Consider the following 20,061-nt stretch of genomic DNA (forward strand, 5'->3'; position numbering starts at 1 on the left):
AAAAGGAAGATTTAGATGTAAATGTATACAGGCTGACTTTTCTCTTGTACGTTTTAAGTGTTGCGATATATATTTGGTGCAGTATTCTGCAATATTTTCTTTTCATTGGTAGTGTGAATATTATTGTTTAAAGCGTCTTATTGCCAGACACATCAAAGCGCAACACTCACTTCTAATGGTTTCCATCAGTCGTTGCATGTGACTTTTGTCATCTGAGGCAGGACTTTTAAACACCCTATCTGTCTGTCTATGTATGTCCACGCAGATAACGCTAACAGAGGTCTCCGGGGTCGGTCTGCAGAGGAGAATCTTATTGCCCAATAGCTAGGAAGGTCCGGTGTTCCGACAAGAAGTGCACATGTGAAATAGGGAACCACTTCAATCATTCCTAAGACAGCTGGGTACCTGGGACGTAGAAGTCATTTCTGTCCAGGCCTTGTCCAACTCCTTTGGCTTCATACTAAAAATAAAATGCGGACATGATCTTGTCGGATTCATGATTTTGTAAAGTAAGCAAACACGGTCCAATGATCATGTCTTGTCTTAGCGAACCCACTGACTGGGTTGGAATTGATCTTCACTAACCTATGCTTGTCGCAAGATGCGACTAACGAATTGGTGGTCAGGCTCGCTGACTTGGTTGACACATGTCATCGGTTCCCAACTGCGTAGACCGATGTTCATACTGTTGATAACTGGATCGTCGGGTCCAGATTTGATTATTACAGACAGCCGCCATATAGCTGGAATATTGCTAAGTGTGGCCTAAAATAAACTCACTCACTCTAGACTAAGTGGTTAAGGCGTTTTGCTGGCCACGCTGAAGACCAGGCTCGATTCCCCAAATGAGCACAGTGTGCGAAGCCATTTCCTCTGTCCTCCACCATGATATTGCTGGACTATTACTGGAATTGACACAAAGCTGAACTCACTCACTCACTCGCTCAAAATGCGAAAATATGTTACATGAAGAAAGAAAATATCAATTTCTCTTTCCAAATGTACACATATTCAATTTTATACGCCTTTGTTTACTTTGACTAATGGGACTTGAAACATTGACAGTATAAATTCCAGGTTTGCAGCGTGTATGGTCGCGGATATTCTGAGTACATCGATGCTGGGATCACAGCACGCAACGATAAACATACACAGGCTAAAACCTGGACGGAGTGTTGTGAACTGTGCACTTCAGAGAAATCATTTACTTGTATTGCCCTTGAGTACAGCCGTGTGACTGGAACCTGTTCGCCAGTAGAGAGTTAACCATGCCACCAAAAGTAACTCTCAAAATGTCCGACAACATAGCTGTCAAAACCAACTGTCAAAATGGCAGTTGTGATACCGATTCGAGACATCCCCGATGACATTCGCCCGAAATATTTGCCTTATGAACCGACTTTGCGGCAAAAACAACGCGGTGTGGCTTTTAGTTAGGGCTCTTACGTTCATTCTGTTACTTTTCATTCGTTACGTGATAATATCGGGTCAATTTGCGGCAATATTCCGAAGCTCCTCATGCAAACAACTTATCCGTTGACAGAATACACCAATCGTTCACTGACGCCCACTGTAGCTGTGCATGTGGGTGAGTAGTACTTGTAATAACTTGTAATAACTTGTAATAACTGTTTTTCCATTTTTATCGCATGAATCTGTTGGGGTTTTATAAGCAGCATTTATAGATGGAATTACAGTTTTTGTTGACAATAAAACCCATGTTATCCAGCATTAATTACGTTAAATTTCTATCATCGTGTTAGAAACAGGTCCTTTAATAAATGTAAGAGGTAAGTGTATCTGTTATTATGCATAGCGGGGAAAATAATGTCAATGTATTTTCTTCTCAATTATATATCTAAAATGTAAAATACTTCCATGCCAATAAATCACAGGTCTCTAACAAATTTATTAACATTATTCTCTTCAGTGCAAGTGGAAAGTGTTGTCATGTACTGGCACCTGTGCTGATACTGGAAGATATCAGGCTATCAAGCCATTCCTTCACAGCCCTCTTCCACTAGCCTGCCTCAGCAGTGGGGTGAACCAAGGGGTACCAACGATTGAGTCTGTAGCAGTGTCACAGATAGTTAATGCTAGGCCTGGAAATCTCAATAGGAAAAGAAGACCTGTGATGGCTACATTCAATGACAGCAGGTGATATTATTAGATAATTACAGTTTTATTTCAGATTCTGAACTTGTTTTATGAAATTGGTGATTAATGATGCAAGCATTACTGAAACATTTTTACTCCATAATCATCAGATATTTCCAGTGTAGACAATACTTATCACGGTTTATAAAGCAATATCAGCTGACTATTCAATCAAATCAGATCAGATCAGTGTATAAATTGAGCACTTGTTGTATAAATATTACAGTTAGGTGAAATTGAACAAAGAAACTGAGCATGTGCAAAATATATGCATCCGCATTACAAGTACATAAACATTAACATAAACAAGTACAATATTTTTTTGTGACAGACATTTTTTGTACTTGTTCTGGTATAGCAGAGCGTGGTGGTGTAACTGAGTGTGGTGGTGTAGCTGAGAGCGGTGGTGTAGCTGAGTGTGGTGTAGCTGAGAGCGGTGGTGTAGCTGAGTGGTGGTGTAGCTGAGTGCGGTGGTGTAGCTGAGGTGTGGTGGTGTAGCTGAGTGGTGGTGTGGTGAGGTGGTGTAGCTGAGCTGAGTGGTGGTGTAGCAGCTGTGGTGGTGTGTGTGCTAGCTGAGGTGGTGGTGTAGCTGAGTGGGGTGGTGTGGCTGAGGTGTGGTGGTGTAGCTGAAGGTGGTGGTGTAGCTGAGGTGTGGTGGTGTAGCTGAGTGAGTGGTGGTGTAGCTGAGTAGTGGTGGTGTAGCTGAGTGTGGTGGTGTGTAGGTGGAGCAGCAGTGTGGTGTAGCTGAGAGTGGTGGTGTAGCTGAGTGGGGTGTGGTGTAGCTGAGTGTGGTGGTGTAGCTGAGGCGGTGGGAGCTGCTGGTGGTGTAGCTGAGTGTGAGGTGGGTGTAGCTGAAGGGGTAGGTGTAGCTGAGAGTGTGGTGGTGTAGGTGAGTGTGGTGGTGTAGCTGAGTGTGGTGGTGTAGCTGAGTGTGGTGGTGCAGCTGAGTGAGTGTGGTGGTGTAGCTGAGTGTGGTGGTGTAGCTGAGTGAGGTGGTGTAGCTGAGAGTGGTGGTGTAGCTGAGTGCGGTGGGGTGGTGTAGCTGAGTGTGGTGGTGTAGCTGAGTGTGGTGGTGTAGCTGAGTGTGGTGGTGTAGCTGAGAGCGGTGGTGTAGCTGAGTGTGGTGGTGTAGCTGAGTGATGGTGTAGCTGAGGTGGGGTGTGGTGTAGCTGAGTGTGGTGGTGTAGCTGAGTGTGGTGGTGTAGCTGAGTGAGGGTGGTGTAGCTGAGTGTGGTGGTGTAGCTGAGTGTGGTGGTGTAGCTGAGTGTGGTGGTGTAGCTGAGTGTGGTGGTGTAGCTGAGTGTGGTGGTGTAGCTGAGAGTGATGGTGTAGCTGAGTGGGGTGGTGTAGCTGAGTGTGGGTGGTGTAACTGAGTGAGTGTAGTGGTGTAGCTGAGTGAGTGGTGGTGTAGCTGCAGAGAGTGTGGTGGTGTAGCTGAGTGTGGTGAGGTGAGTGGCTGAGGTGGTGTTGGTACAACAGAGCATGGTGTGAGTTGTGGCTGAGTGATGGTGTAGCTGATGGTGGTGGTGTAGTGGTGGTGTAACTGGTGTGGTGGTGTAGCTGAGTGTGGTGGTGTAGCTGAGTGTAGTGGTGGTGTGTAGCTGAGGTGATGGTGTAGCTGAGTGTGGTGGGGTGTAGCTGAGGTAGTGTGTGGTGGTGTAGCTGAGTGGTGCGGTGGTGTAGCTGAGTGTGGTGGTGTAGCTGGCGTGGTGGTGGTGTAGCTGAGAGGCGGTGGGGTGTAGCTGAGTGGGTGGTGTAGCTAGGAGTGGTGGGTGTAGCTGGTATGTTTGTGTGTGTGGATGTATGTATATATATATATATATATGGTGGATTGTAGCTATATTTTTCTATATATAGAAGAAGTTTCTGAAATAATCACACGACACGGATCTTCTCCTTCTTCTTATATATGTACTACTGTACGCTCATTATTCTCATCACTTTTCTTTGTATATATATATATGTCTTAATTACTTAAATGATTGTTGAATTTTCACATATATATATGCAAGAGCATTTGTGGTATATGATTTTTTTTCTATATCATGAGCGCAAAATTTGCTTTGCAGACATTTAGCCAACAAAGTTCATTTGGAAATTTACATACTATGCGTTCGATTTTAAATCAAATGTAGAGCTATCATCATTGTGTTATATACCTGGTTTCTCCATCACAGCATGTTTATCTCCATTCTACCATAACCGCGTTATTAAGATTTAAAACAAATAGCACAGCTTAATAGTCCAGCAACATCATGGCGGGGCACACAGAAATGGGCTTCACAATGTACCACATGTGGGAATCGAAACCGGGTCTTTGTCCTGACAGGCCAACGCTTTTAACCGCAAGGCTACCCACCGCCCCAAATAAACACAAACTATTCATTGCCATATATGCCGAAGAAATGGTATTATTGGCATAACCTTCTGAAGAAATATTGAAATGACTAAAAGGTTTAAGAGTCCCCTTTTGAACCAGCAAAATATAACACAGACAAAGTCTAAAATATTCAATAATATATTGAGCAAACAACGAGCAAACTACAATGAATGACAATACAGATGTTTAGTACAGTGCAATTGAGTCACAAATCTACAGTAATGGGCCACAAATATAAGATTGTAGGAAAAGTGCGTTTAATTATGTGCGTAAGCAGGGGCTTCATAACGTGATATTCAAACAATACATTACCACATATATGGAGAATAACTGTCTACCAGTCTTGTAGCATTGTTTCACTTGCTCTACTACAGGACAACTTCTTGACCGGGGTTACCGTTCATCGTAGCGCTAGATACATTGAGTGGTAGGCCACGTGGTGGGTAGAGCTCTGATTGGCGGAGACCCATGTCAGAGTTCGTTCTAGAGCACTATATACATTGACCTGGCTCTCTGGATTCAGTGTCTAGCTTTCGGTCATCAAGGCATCAGGTAATATATCTCTGTCCCGAGGTCCTGTTTTCAGGATCATTCCCTCCCCGTTTCAGAAGTGGAATGTTAGGTTTTGTGTAGGGGTGCTAAAGTACTGTCGGAAATGCTAGAAAAATGCTTTTATGACTTATATTTAAAATTCAAGAGGTATTACAGTTACTTAAATAACAAATATCACTTCAAGAAACATCTACCTAATGTAGACCGAGGAAATAAATTTTTGAGACATGCTCTAGAAATGTGTTTTACTGATGAAAATACCCAAAACTTAGAAAAAATAAGGGAGTAGTGGGACGTTATTTGATACAAACATTAACTGCCTGTGTTATGTCATCAGCATCCACGGTATCGACAGGTGAAATTGACACCTCAGCACACGCTCGGGGGAGGGGTCATCTCAATAGATGTTTTCTGCAAAATGTTGAATATGTGTACGTCTAGTATACGTATTGGTTATGTAAGGGATCATTTGTGTATGTGTGTTTGTTTTGAAATAAACATACGAATTATACTGTACATTGGAAAGAATCCTATCACATGTGTTATCTTATCGATTGATTGTACAAATGTGCAATGTATTAATAAATGTTTTGCATGTCAACAGTATATTTCAATGCAAAAATATGGATGTAATTCGGTCAGTTTAATCTAGTTGTGAACATTAGCCAAAGATTTAACGAAGTCACTGGTGTAGCTTCTTTAGAATATATATATTATTCTTCTAAAGTTTGTAGACCGCCCGTCTCAGTAGTCCCTTGTCAAAGTTGTCAAGGACAGTTTTACGTCAGTTTTGCTTTTGACACGGCCCCTGTCTTATCTGATTTGTTTACAATATTGTAAACTTGTTCGTAAGACATACCAACAGCTCTACAAGTTCTGTCATAAACCCTTTCTAAACTAATGAAAGGTTTACCTCTGTCTTTTTCAAGCAGAAAAAACTTATAAACCTTTGCAACAATCGACTGCAAATCGTTGGCCATAGTGGATGCTGTGCATGCATGACGGGAAACTTATTTATCAAGACTTAACATTTATATTAATATTTCTTCAATAAAGACATGATAATTAAGTAAAGTAACACAAACTTTCAACATTTATTTGTTTAGGAAATACGTTTATTCATATTTTTACACCACCTGTATTATTAGCGCGATAATCTTAAGACCTATTTCAGATTGCTGTTAATGAAACTCTACAAAATCTGAAGTTGCTGTTTTGGTACCAAATTCTCTCCTGTAAACTGCCTTTAAATGCATGTGGGAATGTTATTAAATCGATTGAAAAAATTAGGTACACTATAGGCGAGGGTTGATATATTAATACATGGTACATTTTATCACCTTTATAAAAAGATATTGAAGGCTAAAAAGCATTTTCTAACATTTCCGACAGTACTTTAGATTCTGTTATATTAGTGTTAGAGCTGATTTAGAACGGTGAAAAGTAGGAGTACAAAACAGGAATGGGCTGTCTCGGCTTAAGACCTTGGGTAATGTCCAGTTAAACCGGGTTGAGTTGGTTCAGGAAGGTTTTATGCTTGAAGAGGTTTGTATTGTTGTTTTACTTTCTCACTGGTTTCTTAAACTTAATTATGTGAGTGAGAGAAGTGTAGTTACAGACTGTTAAAGTTTTTGTTTGTCATTTGTAATAAATTATTATCAATATTTCTCTTGTCTTTGTAATTTCCCAATAGTGGCTTTATGCCCGATTCACGACACCTGGTCCTGGTCACTGGGTAAGAACAGATCTAACCCGAACACACCCATAAAGTGCACAACGCAAAGTCCAAACAAAGTTGATCCAGCATCATGTTCCTACATACTACTTAACTTAACTCAGCTGTCACTGGGCGATGGTAGTCTACTGAGAACCGCCTATTACAAGATATTAACTCACCCACGAGCCTTGACATTTTACAATGAGGGCAGAGATTCTAGTTGAAGGGTGTTTACAAGTCAGTAGACAATCGGTGCTTGATGATGTTGACAGACAGACGACGCAGTGGTGAGGCGAAAACGGCAGACAGATGTACACAACTCAGAAGTGGAAATCGCTGGAAGTAAATACATAATTCCGTGTGTGTTCAATCAACACAACAACCAACTGCTGTATATCACTGACGCAAGCACTAGAACATTTACTTTATCACTCAGAAGATTCACGAATCCTGTTGAATTATGCGGCATGACAAACAAAATAAACAAATAGCAGGGAGGCAACTCTGAAGTGCATTCAAAAAGGCGTACCGCTAAAATACTATTGTGCGACCCACACTCAAAGGCGACATTTGTGATTTCCTGGTAACATCGTTTTATAGTGCAAACCGCAAAACTGCCTCTCATTAACGGTATAACTGGTGCAAAGTACCGATACGCGCCCTGAATTAGTAATATTGACAAAAGCCAATGCAGGGCGGCAGCCTATGACCATTACCCGAGTTTTGTTTACGGTATCAAGCGCTCGCGATACTGAATGGAACTGGCAGCCTGCAATGTAAATCTGCCTCTTTTTGCGAAAATTTCTCTAAAACCAGTATTATACATATTGTTTTCCTCTGGTACAATTCTCCGAACAAACTATTTCGTAGTAAAGCCGTATCAGTTTTGCTTAGGGGTACGTATTCGGCAAAATGGATTGGCAGGTTAGGCGGCGGGACAAACTCTATGTCGGCTTTACCGACATGTACATGGCGCTGCGTGGCTGAACACTCGTCCACTGGATATTAGTTTATCGGCACATCATTGCAATCAATCTCACAAACTCACCTGGGGATGACTCTTGCGGTCACTATGTGCACCGAGTTAATGGCAAACTCCCATCGCCTGGGTATCCATAGTCACAGTAACATTGTTTGTTGCGTACCCGCAAACTGGGTGTTTTCGCGCGTATTCATGTGGCAGCTAACCATCTCACCGTTGGCGCGGGACGATTTTGTACAGGGTTTTCTCGATGAAGTCACTGGCATGTTGACTCCAGTTTTACACCAGGTCACAGGCGAACCGGTCTACATCTGGATACGGATGCGGTACGGGTAGACCAGCTCGCCCACCCTGACCCTGGGATACAATGTCGCGTGGTCGCATGTTTGGCGAAGACATTGAGTGATACCAGAAGAGCGGCTTGTATGCCATGTGTCTGAATCTAGACACATTTATCGCGGTTTGCATTGTTCGCTGGTATTGATGTTCGGGTGACTGTGCATTGGTGGATTCGTCCTGCTGCCATTTTATTTTTTTAGCAACACTACTACCTAACACTACTACTGGTAACGCTGCTGCTACTACTGCTATTACTACTACTACTGCTACTGGTGCTACTACTTCTTGCCTATTATTATTGCTACTATTATTGCTACTTTATCTTATTGCTGCCAGCGTACTACTACTACTACTTTCTAACGTGAGCCTGGCTGGCAGGAGGGCGAACAGCCACTCAAACTGCACGGTTGGATAGAGATTGGTGTTTGAGCTGAACCAATTGCGTCAGGCGTTGTACCGGAATTGACTGAACTCAATGAGGCGACGTTGCGCAGGTCGTAAATCAGGTGTATACGCGCGGCTGAGGAGTCCTTTTCTTTGTTCGGGGGCTACTCCGTTTGGCGGACTGTGATCAATTTGAACGTATTGCAATTCAATGTCAACAGCAACTTTCGGCTGTTGCGACATTTCTGGAATAAATGATTAGACATTATTTTGAATATTCTTCGAAACTTGATAAAAGCCAGACTTTCTTTTGCTGTTCCGGTATACACCCCAAGCGTGCGGGTTGGTGGACCAGATCAAAATTTGGGAAGCTGGTTTTGTTTATGACAATATCTCTTTCGCGAATTTTAGCGATAGAATCGACGGGTACTTTTAAAGTCTGCTAAGGAGTCAACCATTATTGGAAAACCAGTTGCGGCATCGTGTGTGCATGCGGCGTGGCGAATAGCAATCCACCGACTCCTTTCGCCTGGATGATCGGCTGGTCTTGGTGTGGGGGCTTCTTCGCGCTTCAGGACAGATCACTCACTCGCAGTCGCCAAAATGTGATTCTGCAAGAATGTTTGGACGAAATGTCGACTTTGCAATGAATTCACAGAGACTGCACAACGCACGCGGCAATTGCGGCTGCCTGTATGTTTGACAGCATATCTTCAAACGACGCGCGGATGGCATGGCTCGTTAATTCTACCGTCTCCGCCATGTGGCTTGACTCCGAGATCCATCCATGTTTGATCGAACTTCCAGGGCGTCATGGAAGGCGGTGTTTCGAAACTCTTTGGTGGGTTCGATTAGGCGAGTGTTTCCTAGGAGAGTCCCCGTTGGCATAAATCTCTGGGCTGCGTGTACTACTACTGCTACTACTACTACTACTGCTGCTACTACTACTACTACTACTACTACTACTACTACCACCACGGTTTCTATATTGCTGCCATTATAGTTTGACGCCATACGTGTATACTCTATGATGTAACTATTGACAAAAGAAACTTCTACAAAAATGTAATTTGATAAATAATGAATAATATTTCTCTGATGAGTACATCTCATATCAAAATAGGATCTATATATAGACTCTATGAGTAAAACGTTAGCAAAACCGCCAAACCCATCCATTCGTCGTTACCAAATGACGTTAGTGTAAAATCAGGTTTTGCACGTGCAGTTGATCACGTGATCTTCGCATCGAGTTTTCCTTAATATGCACGTGTGTTTGCATTAGCCTCAGAATTGAAAAAACACTTTTAAACCACAGTTTCTAACGGGCGCGGGAAATGCCACGATTGTCAGAGTAGTCACAGCGTGAACGTGCCCTTGGCATGTTGCAAGCGGGAAGATCAGTTATTGACGTCGCGAACGTGGGATAAAACCGTCGTACTGTATATATTTAGGTCTATTACCGGCTTCATAGCACCACTTCTGATCGCCAAGGTCGGGTCGTCAGCGTGTGACGTCACGGGCAGACCAAATCAGAATCGTCCTACGTCACCACAAACGGCGGGTTTCTGCCGTTACACGAACCGGGCGGAATGTTTAGGGGATTTGGTATCTATCTGGCGGACATTCAAAATCGGTTTCGGCTGCGCCAATCATTCTCGACGTCCGGATCGTTTGGCCAATATTGACGCCGTTTCATCAACGTCAGCGTCTGCTGTGGAGCGCAACGTCACCTCCGATGGACCCAGAGAGACGGGTCGATCGGGTTACCCTCAGATTGCAGACAGCGAGCACATGGGTTGTGTGATTGCGGTATGCCCAATGTTTGTGCTGAAAGTCGACGGATTAGGGGATTGGGGTTTGCGGTGTGGGGTGGAACGACGTTTACGACTTCTGGTCATCCGTGGAAACCTCGCGGCTGCGTGCGGTAGGATTTCACCCTGTACTCGTTCGCTCGCTGGCGGCTCATGGCCCGGGTCTACAGTTCCAGCATGATGGTATGGTTATATGCTACGCATGTTGTTTTGAAATTTCTAAACAAACTTAGCTCGATCAACGTCATGGACTGGCGTAAAGAGGTCCTGACCTCAATCAATAAGAACGCGTTTGGGGTTTACTGGCGGAGATTTGCAGGAACTTGGCGCTGCGCTTCCAAGAGCAATGGCGCAGAATCACAACCACGTGTTTCTGGCGACAGGTCGATGAGGAACGCTGTTTGGCGGTGGTAGGACGACCGTACGAAGAATCAGTGAACTGTGAGAGAATTTCGCATTTTTATTCTTGTGACTTGACATTCTTCTTTTACATGTTTTGGAACGGTGAATTGGCTAATGGGACTGGATATGGCACTATCAGTGTATCAAATTATCCATGATCTCCAGCAATCAGCAATTGCGCCATCTGCAATCTCTTGTTCTAGCGCTTTATAGTGCCCTGAAGAATGTAGAAGTTTCTATTTTGAGCTTTGGTATATATTAAATCCCGGGCGAAGGTCAAAGGGGTATCGTTAGCTGCTGATTCTCTCTTTGATGTTTCAAATTCACAGCGACATGACATATTTGCATACCTCAGAATGCTCCTCCCCTGACGAATTAAGATCAACTTTACGTCTTCATCTACGAGCGAAAAAGAGATTAGCTTCATTCTTTACCATCAGTTTCCACCACTTCTTTATGTCCGTGATTTGCTGCCACCATCACTGGTGTCGCACTGCTTTATTCATGCTGTTTATGTCTACCGAGTTCAAGAAGCATATATTTCACGACATCAAACTGTCCTCCACCATGCCTGGGCGCAATTGAAGCGTGATGTCCCCATGTTTATCACGTAGTAACATATTAGCTCCATGTTTAGGAGTAGTTCCACTACTTCCTTGTGACCTTTTTCTGCTGCTATCATCTTCAATTATACTCACCACCAAGAAGTTTGAAGTCATTTCACAACATCAAGACCCTGTCGCAGGCACGGTGAAGGGTGTTATTTATATTTATCACTTAGTAACAGATTAGCTCCATGTTGTACGAGTAGTTCCACCACTTCCTTATGACCACTTTCTGCTGCTTCTATCCGCAGGTCTCAGCGCCCTCCGTTCCGCTTTGTTCATGTCCACCGAGTTCAGAGGATATGTTCACGACATCAAAATCTGTAGGCGGTGAAGGGTGTTAATCCCCATGTTTATGTAATGCCGATCTATCCATGTTCTGCGAAGTTCCACCGATCATATGACCACTCTCTGCTTAAGCTACGTCCACAGGTCTCTTTGCGTATTCCCGATCACCGCAGTTTGAGGATATGCTTCGACATCAAGATGTCCTCTGTGTCACAGGCACGGTGAAGGGCGGTGTATATGTTTATCGCGGCGTTCGAAACCTATTTTTGCGAGTAGTTCCACTATTTCTCACCACTACCCTTTTCTCTGCCATCATCACTGGTGTCTTCTCTTTATTTATCCATTGCTTTTTATGTCCACCAAGTTCAGTGAGAGGGACAAATTCCACCTACATCAATTGTCCGCGGTAGCGAGCTTTTTGAAGGATGTTCGCACCCTTTTACTGAGTGACAAGATCAGCTCCATGATTTACCAAAGGGGTACCGCTTCTTTGTAATCCCCGTTCTGCTGCTATCATCACTGGGTCATCCTCTTCTTCCAATACCTGCTGTTTTATGTCCCACGAGTGTTCGGTAGAGAACGCAATTTCGCACTCCATCGGAGGTGTCCGTGGTAGCATGCGTGAAGGTGATGTTTCCCAATATTGAGTTGGTGACAGATCGGCTCCATGTTTTACAGTAATTCCACCATTTCTTTGTAATCCTTCCTGCGCTACCATCTTCTTCTTTGAGGCCCATACCTCAATGATTGCCAAACCATTTTTCAGGGATAACTTGCTGCCTCCATATCTCACTATGCGACGCGGTGAAGGATGTTGTTACCTGCTTACTTACGAATTGACGCATCTTCACGTCCTTGTGTCCGTTCGCTTTCTGCGCCAACATCACTTCAGTCTTCACCGTACTCTATTGATGTCTAACATGTTCTGCTTAGAGAGGACCTTAACCACCCTCATCTCACCTCAAGACAAAGCTGAGTGAAGGATGTTGATGCCGGATCTGTCTATGAGTGACAGTTTCGCGCCTATAGTTACAAAGTAACTCTACCACTTCTCTATGTCCTCCCGGCTGCCCATGCGGTAACACAATCCACTCTTGACAATTAATTAATGTCCGTCCGTCCCTGTGGACAATAGGGAGTTTCACCTTGACAGGTCCCCAGTCTTTGAAGAAGGCGGTATGGAGGCTGTCACACAGTGTGAGCACGAAAAAACAAAAGTTAAGCTATATAATTAAGCATATCTAAGTTTATAAGAAGTTTGGAAGGGACAAGATCAAGGTTGATCATATCCAGAGATCAGGTGCACGAGTGCTTCATTAAGGATGATGCAGCGTTTATGTGACATATACCGTTGTCTGTCGTGACAAACTCTGACTTCTGCGGTAATTCAAGGAATTGAGCCACGATTCTGGTGTAATGGTGCCTAATAAAATAGGGGCCTAATAGACAGTATCAGCAGTTGATACCTGTTATGTGGTTGTTGTGCTTCTCTGAAGAAACCAGAGGAAACCATAAAAATCGAATGTGACAAGCGCGGACGTCAAGATTATTTCGTATCTTCATTCCTGTTTTACTCCAATTCAGCATTTACAGCTCGGCAAGACGATCTTTGTACGTTCGAGAACCAGCGGAACTGAGGCGCAGTTTGTTTGAGTGGCATTTTTTAAATTTAAATTACATGATATGTTTTGTTTTGTTTTTAAGTTTAGTCACCCAGGCAGGTCCGAACCATGGATACTGCCATTGATCGGAAATGATCGATGAACGTCAGCTATATGCACCGCCTCTGTCTTGCCCTCAATGGTAGTGTCTTACAGGTGGTAGGCCCAAAATCAATCATAATGCAGGGCTTTGAGCAGGGTCTGTTCACTGATTTTTTATTTATAATTAGAGTTGATAGGTGAGGGTGAGGTGAGGTGAAATTGGTTTAACGTCGTGCTTTGAGAATATTTCGCTCTCATATGAGCGATGCATGCTGAGTAATATGTAATATGTGCGGCTGCTTATTACTAGCCAGACTTTAGCTGGTTTTATGTTCCCGCTAGCCCACTGAGATACCATGCCGCAGTGAAAACATGAATACCCACTCAGACACATTATCTTGACTCCGACCGACCAGTGCTTGTTGCCGGGCTGTGCCAGTGCCAGGCAGGGACCAATGACTGCTGTTTAATGCTGACATGACGCGGTCGGGGATCAGACCCTGGCAGCCTTCCGCTCTCACCGGGTGGACGCTCTAACTTTCCTTTACGGAGGCGGTCGAGGTTGATAATGAGTGAATGAGTGAGTCAATGATTTAGCACGTCACCTCGTTCGTATAAATTCAATGGCGTGGCACGAGGTTTTACGTGTCAATGTGCCAAAGTTAGTGACATAATCAGTCATCGGTTATCACTCACCACGGAATTTAAAACAAGCAATCTGTCATTCACATTTCTGGTGTAGCACGATAACACGACGCAGGATGAAAGGATTTTTAACACTGTTCTTTAATTATCCCGGCATATATCGACGTCGTAATTACGGCGCAATAGATAATAGTGGGAGACGAGGCCGGAGAGCGGTTCCGACGCTGACCAGGTGAGACCAGGGTTGTTCTTCGGACTTTCTCTGCTCGGCGGTCTGCTGAACCTTGGCTGTTAGTGCTGTCCGTTGGTCTCTGTTTTTGAAAACCAAATCTGTTTTCAACTGTCTTCCTCTCTGCGTGGCATCTCTGTCTCTGTCTCTGTCTGTAGACTACCTTGATAGTGCTTTTATATAAGGGCTTTCGCCACAGAATCGCGTGGCGGCTTCAGTCAACATTTCTCTTGACGTTTGGGTACACGTAGTGACCAGTCAGCATTTCGCTGGACAGTTTGCCAAAATCAGCACAACAATGTTAAATCGTTATCTGTCAATTAGTCAGTCATTAGTGGTGGTCCAGTACGATGTATATTTATCTAGATCAAATTTGCCTCATCACCACATTGCTGTCCATACCCCAGTCGGCACTCTTCCACATGGAAAACATGCCTGCCGTCTACACAGCCTCCAACCATAGTGTTTGTTGGCAACATACATTTAGAAATTTCTTTGCATAAAAAAATTTCTAGCAATCAGATGCAAAATCACGATTAATAACAAACACCATGCTAACAAGCATTACGGCGATTACCGCGTGTTAATCAATAATCATTATATTCATGTAAATAATCATTATATGGGTACCTAAGTACATTAGTAGTTACAATTCATGATGCTCATGCCAGCAATCATTACATGGATACCCGTGTACATTGTTGTATGTACAATTCCTCGACACCTATTATTGTGCGTTAATGCGCAACACTCGACAATTCTGGTCGTACCATACTATGCGTAGTTTGGAAGCGCTGCTATATGTCACAAACATGTAAACTGGCTATTGACCACATGAAGTTTATAATGTGTGTTGCACCACATTACCTGCCATTGTCCGTTATCTTCCCGAACTTTGGGCTGAACGAAAACGTGGCAATCCGCATCATGATTCGTGGACTGTTCGTCTGGCGACTTTGCGGGTGACCGTCAGCGTCGGATAGATGCTTATATAGCGGTCGTTGGTGGAAGTTCGCTTGCTGGATCGGAGCCCTGTGGGTGAAGGTAGTGGTCTGGCGGTGGCGTCTGCACCACCCCAGCGTTAACTGGCACCATCTCGCCTCGGTTTGCAGCCGAGACTATTCTCCTTCGTTTGGCGAAGCCAGGAGTCCTATTATTCTTATGTGCAAGAGTATCTTTCTACGATATTCCCTGCCGCAAATGCGAAATTATCCGCAAATTGTTTCAGTCGAAGATCGTGATGCGGCATCATGTTATGTAGTTCATCAAGCTTATCAATAAGATGATCCACCGGAATTTTCTCCAATATCCCGAGTTTATCAGGCGACCTAGTCAAGTTCAGTCTTTTGGCGGACTTTCCTCAGGAGTTTTCCCAGAGCAGCATTCAAGGCATTCCGCGGTCATCACTAACTCTGAATTATCTGGATATGACTCAATATGATAATAAAGGAAGTAGGATCAAATGGTCGTAGATGCTGGAACACGAGGCGTTCGGTATCTTAACGGACGGCGAGACCGTTATAGTATGGAGAAAACCAATTATCATATCACATACCGCTACCAAAATCTAATTTCTTATGGTGGGCTGCTATCAGCGAGGGTATTCTGCCATGGGGAACACGTTTGAATCCTGATTCTCCTCGACAGGTCTTTTGGACTTTCGTTTCATCTTTCATAAATAGAGCAACTACGCATGGAGTGAGCGGACATGAGTTGGTGAATGGATTCCTGGATGGCAATAACCCGTAAGGGGTTTGTGCATGCGTAACGCGTATTTCGTAAACTGTGCGGCGCAGGCTGCAGCACATCAGTTTTGAAACGATGATACCATATGACCCGATACCATCTGGTTTCGTGTCTATGCCATTCCCGATCAGTGGTATAGGTAGTTATGGTACCTGAGCATCATTAACATCTAGAAGCGGAATGGACGTAATTACCAAAGATCTTATTTTCGAACTCTTTGGTGGTAAATGCAAGAGGATATAGAAATACATAAGTTGTCTTCTGGGGATCATTTGCTAATCGGAAACCTGTCGGAAGACTGGAGCTTTTGGCATCCTTTAATAAACTTAGTAACTGTTTTTGGCGTTATTGTACTGGAGTCACCGCAAGATGTCCTAAGACCAACATAACATTAACTTGAAGTTGGAGTGTTCTAGATAGGATAAAACGGTTTGTAACATGCCTCGAATATTCTCAATGACAAGATGCCTGTAAGTAGGTGCGTGACTACCTAATTTTGCATATCGTTTCTAATATCATTGTTCACATTAGCAATTTCACGTTCTAAAATGCAGAATCATAATAAACTTCATTGGTAATCTGTCTATTCTCCGAGACTTGAATTCGTTGTATTTAGGATAGAGGAAGCCCCTCCTGTATTACGTGTGTCATATCTACTTGGTTTTCTGCACCGCTCCTTTCCGTGTTGGAGTCAGCATCGAACCGTCACCAAAACGAACTTAAAGCTTTTATATCGGCTTTGAGTCGGCGTGCAACCTGCTATATTCTGCATGAAGGACTGCGCAAGATTATTGCGGGTGACTTCGTATTTCTTAATTGTCTAACTTTATATACATACTTAAAATTCCTGATTTATGGAGTAAAACGACGGTTCATAAATTACCCCACAACAATCAGTGCAACTTGATCAATGTCATATCTGCATTGCTCAATGATTATAACGGTTTTGGAATCGATAACACAAAGTTCGCAAACTTCATTTTGACCTAGTGGTAAGATATCATATATCTTTTTGGAAGATAACAGTTTCATACATTACGGTACCTGGAGCCAAAACCAGAAGAGGAGAACCGGAGGAAACATGTTCTCCTGAGCATAAGGATATCGAATAATAGACGATCTGACGCTAATCTGGATAACCTATAACGCTTAACCATTGCTTGAAGCAGCTGTTTAACGGGCCTACCTCTAACGTTTGTATGTGTGTGTTTCTAGGTAGAGATTCACAGATGATTTTCGTTCAATAGATTCTATTAACATGTCTTCTTCGTCGTTATTAGCTGCAGAATCATGGAGCTCCACGTTCGTCAATGCTCACCATTTTCGAATCGTTTAAGTGGTTGATTCCTGAAGTAGTAATCGTTTCTGTAATTCGCAATGGTATGTAGTCCTCTTCTTCCCAATCAACTATTTTTGCTGTATCCGCAAATGTTCTGCATGTGCTTTATTTACTGTCCCATCTAGTTGATTGGAGCTGATGTACTGGGTGATATCCGCTCAATTACTCGGTGAACATGGCTTCCATTTTGGATTTGGCAATTTGCTTTTCGTTGGTGATGTGCGCAATACTTACGGGATCACCAGCGTTTATCAATTGACTTGCTGCATCTGTCAGCATATTTTGCCACTATCTTTTCTTTACTTCTTTTCATATGTCTGTGTAACTTCAAGATTTGTATGTTGCTGTTTGCCAGGGGCAATTTTATGTTCCTCCTCCCCGTAGTGACATATGGTAAGGACAACAGCATCCCGGTTAATATAAGAGGAAAAAGGGTGAGAATTTGGATGACTCACATATGTTGAACCGGATTGCTGGGTCTGGTTCAAACACAAATCCCAAGTAGTTAGATCATCATCCAATTTCTTCGCCAGGACATCATGCAGTGTAAAAAGTTCTCTCCGTGGCTTGTGGTGGTAGAAGAAGTCGTCATGGTGAATTCCCAATGTGGCGGGAATTAATACCGCGACATGGTTTATTTCCGTACCATTGTCGGGCGACAATCTCTAGTGGAGAGTCATATCAAGGAAATATTTCTTCAATTGGGTGTGCGGTGGTTTCAGCAGTCTTGTCTGGTACTGCAAAAGCCTCCGGCCAACCACTATAATGATCTACAAATCCCACAATGTACTTGTTTCGAAGCAGAGTGGTTGGGTAAGGGCCTGATAGATCCATGCTTATTTTCGCAAATGGATAGGAGGTACATCAGTTTCTTGGAGGGTAGCTTCTGTTTGCGTAGAGATCGGAGCCTGGCTTAAGGAAGTGATGCGAAGGCGTATCATGCAGGAAATCCTTTGTACATGAACTTCGAGCGGTAATATTTCGTTTTCAAACTGCATCCAAACGTTTTATCGATTCCCCATATGCCCATTCTTATCATGGTGCCTGATGGATTGGTTGCCTTTTAAATGGAACATGCCGATGGGATGGTTCCATCCTTCCATCGGTGTGCATGTGCTGGCTGACATATCAACAAGAACTGGCGGGAATGGCGACCATCCTGACCTTTTCTAGCAGGTCTTCGTTCTTTATTATCTCTTCATCTTTTGACTGTTCTGTTATTTGTCATATCAAGGGTTAAAGTCTGTGCCTTTTCCGGAACATCTAATCCTGGACCTTGACAGCGAGCATATACCTTGGGAAATTGACAGATGAAACTGAACAAGCGTATCATTCTCTACAGATTCAACCATCTCATCAGGCGCGAACGGTGCCTGCATCGGCGGAACCTGGAATACTTTAAGGTATTTTCTGTACTGTTGAACCTGACAATATATCCTGCCATTCCGAGGTGCTGGGCACTTTCTTGTTTTGCATGGGTGACTCAACAGATAACTAACGCGATCAGTTTTGATCACAAAATCTAAGCTTCGCATCGGCGGATGAGGTTTCTGTAAGCTGAAGTGTATTAGATAAGCCTCTTTCTCCTATGGTCGCCCAGCGTGTCTGTGTGTCACTCAGCTTGTGTGACAGAAATGAATGGGTTTTCCTTCCCATCATCGCTTAATTGGGCTGGAATAAACTTCAATAAAACTTCATGCGGCATCTGTGTACACAGGATATCTATACCGGTTTATTGGGGTCTGGATAGCTAATCGGTAAAGGTACTGTCGGGGCTTTGTTTTAGGAACTGGAAAGCTGTTGACATTCATCTGTGGCATGGCTATTCGTTAACCCGAACAATTTGGTTCAGCAATTTTTAGAAAATTTGGAATGGAAGCGCCGATAGTAGTTACACATCCGATGAAACTTCTGACGCTGTGAAGGCAGATGTTGGGCTCCGACCATATGGCTTCAACTTTGTTTCAACACAGTGATCACTCAGGTTGATCACGAATCCTAGATGGTTCGTTTCAGATTGGACAAAACGCCTACACTTAAAGTTTGGCTTTAAGCGAATGCATCTCGGGCGATCAAAATAGTTTGTGCTCTTGAAACCATATGATCACGCGGGATTTTTAGAAGATCAGGGTATCATCTAGAACATTACGTCTTCTGAATCATAATTACTATATTCATGGTTGCTTGGATCGTAGAACATTAAGAGGCCGAAAGAGCATAACAAAATTTAGTGATCCGCGGCATAACGTATTTGTTCATCATCAAGATTTGCCATTTTACCCGATCGAAGGTGGAGAATGTTTTGAATTCCCCCAGTTGTGCTCAAGATATCAATGGAATTTATTGGAGGCGGACTGCGGTCGGGTAATCTTGTTTAAGTCCGGAATTCGCGCAAAAAAATCCGTTACTTCATCAGCATCACCGCTACGTACGGAAAGCTCCACGGTGATCAAAGACCATTTAACGTAATCTTGGCGCATGGCATGTCGTGATAACGGCACGGCTATGCTACTTTTATTAAGTGGTGTCGGTATAACTTCGGCTTGATAGGTGCATGGTCACCGAAGATATCAATGCCATCTGTACTGGCCAACGTATGTCCTAGATCCAAGTCACTTGCGGCAAAGAAGTCCTTGTACCCAACACTAAATTCTGTATCTTCTCTTTATACTCTTGTAGACGTAACGTCTAACAATGCATCGTCCACAGGTTGGTTTGTTGAACGCCCTCATTTCTCACCAAAGTGTTACTAAGACATTTTGCATATCTAATCTTTCCT

This window comes from Haliotis rubra, unplaced genomic scaffold (genome assembly GCF_003918875.1).
Source record: "Haliotis rubra isolate DU_JTF1 unplaced genomic scaffold, ASM391887v1 Scf1782, whole genome shotgun sequence".
NCBI classification, from domain to species: Eukaryota; Metazoa; Mollusca; class Gastropoda; order Lepetellida; family Haliotidae; genus Haliotis; species Haliotis rubra.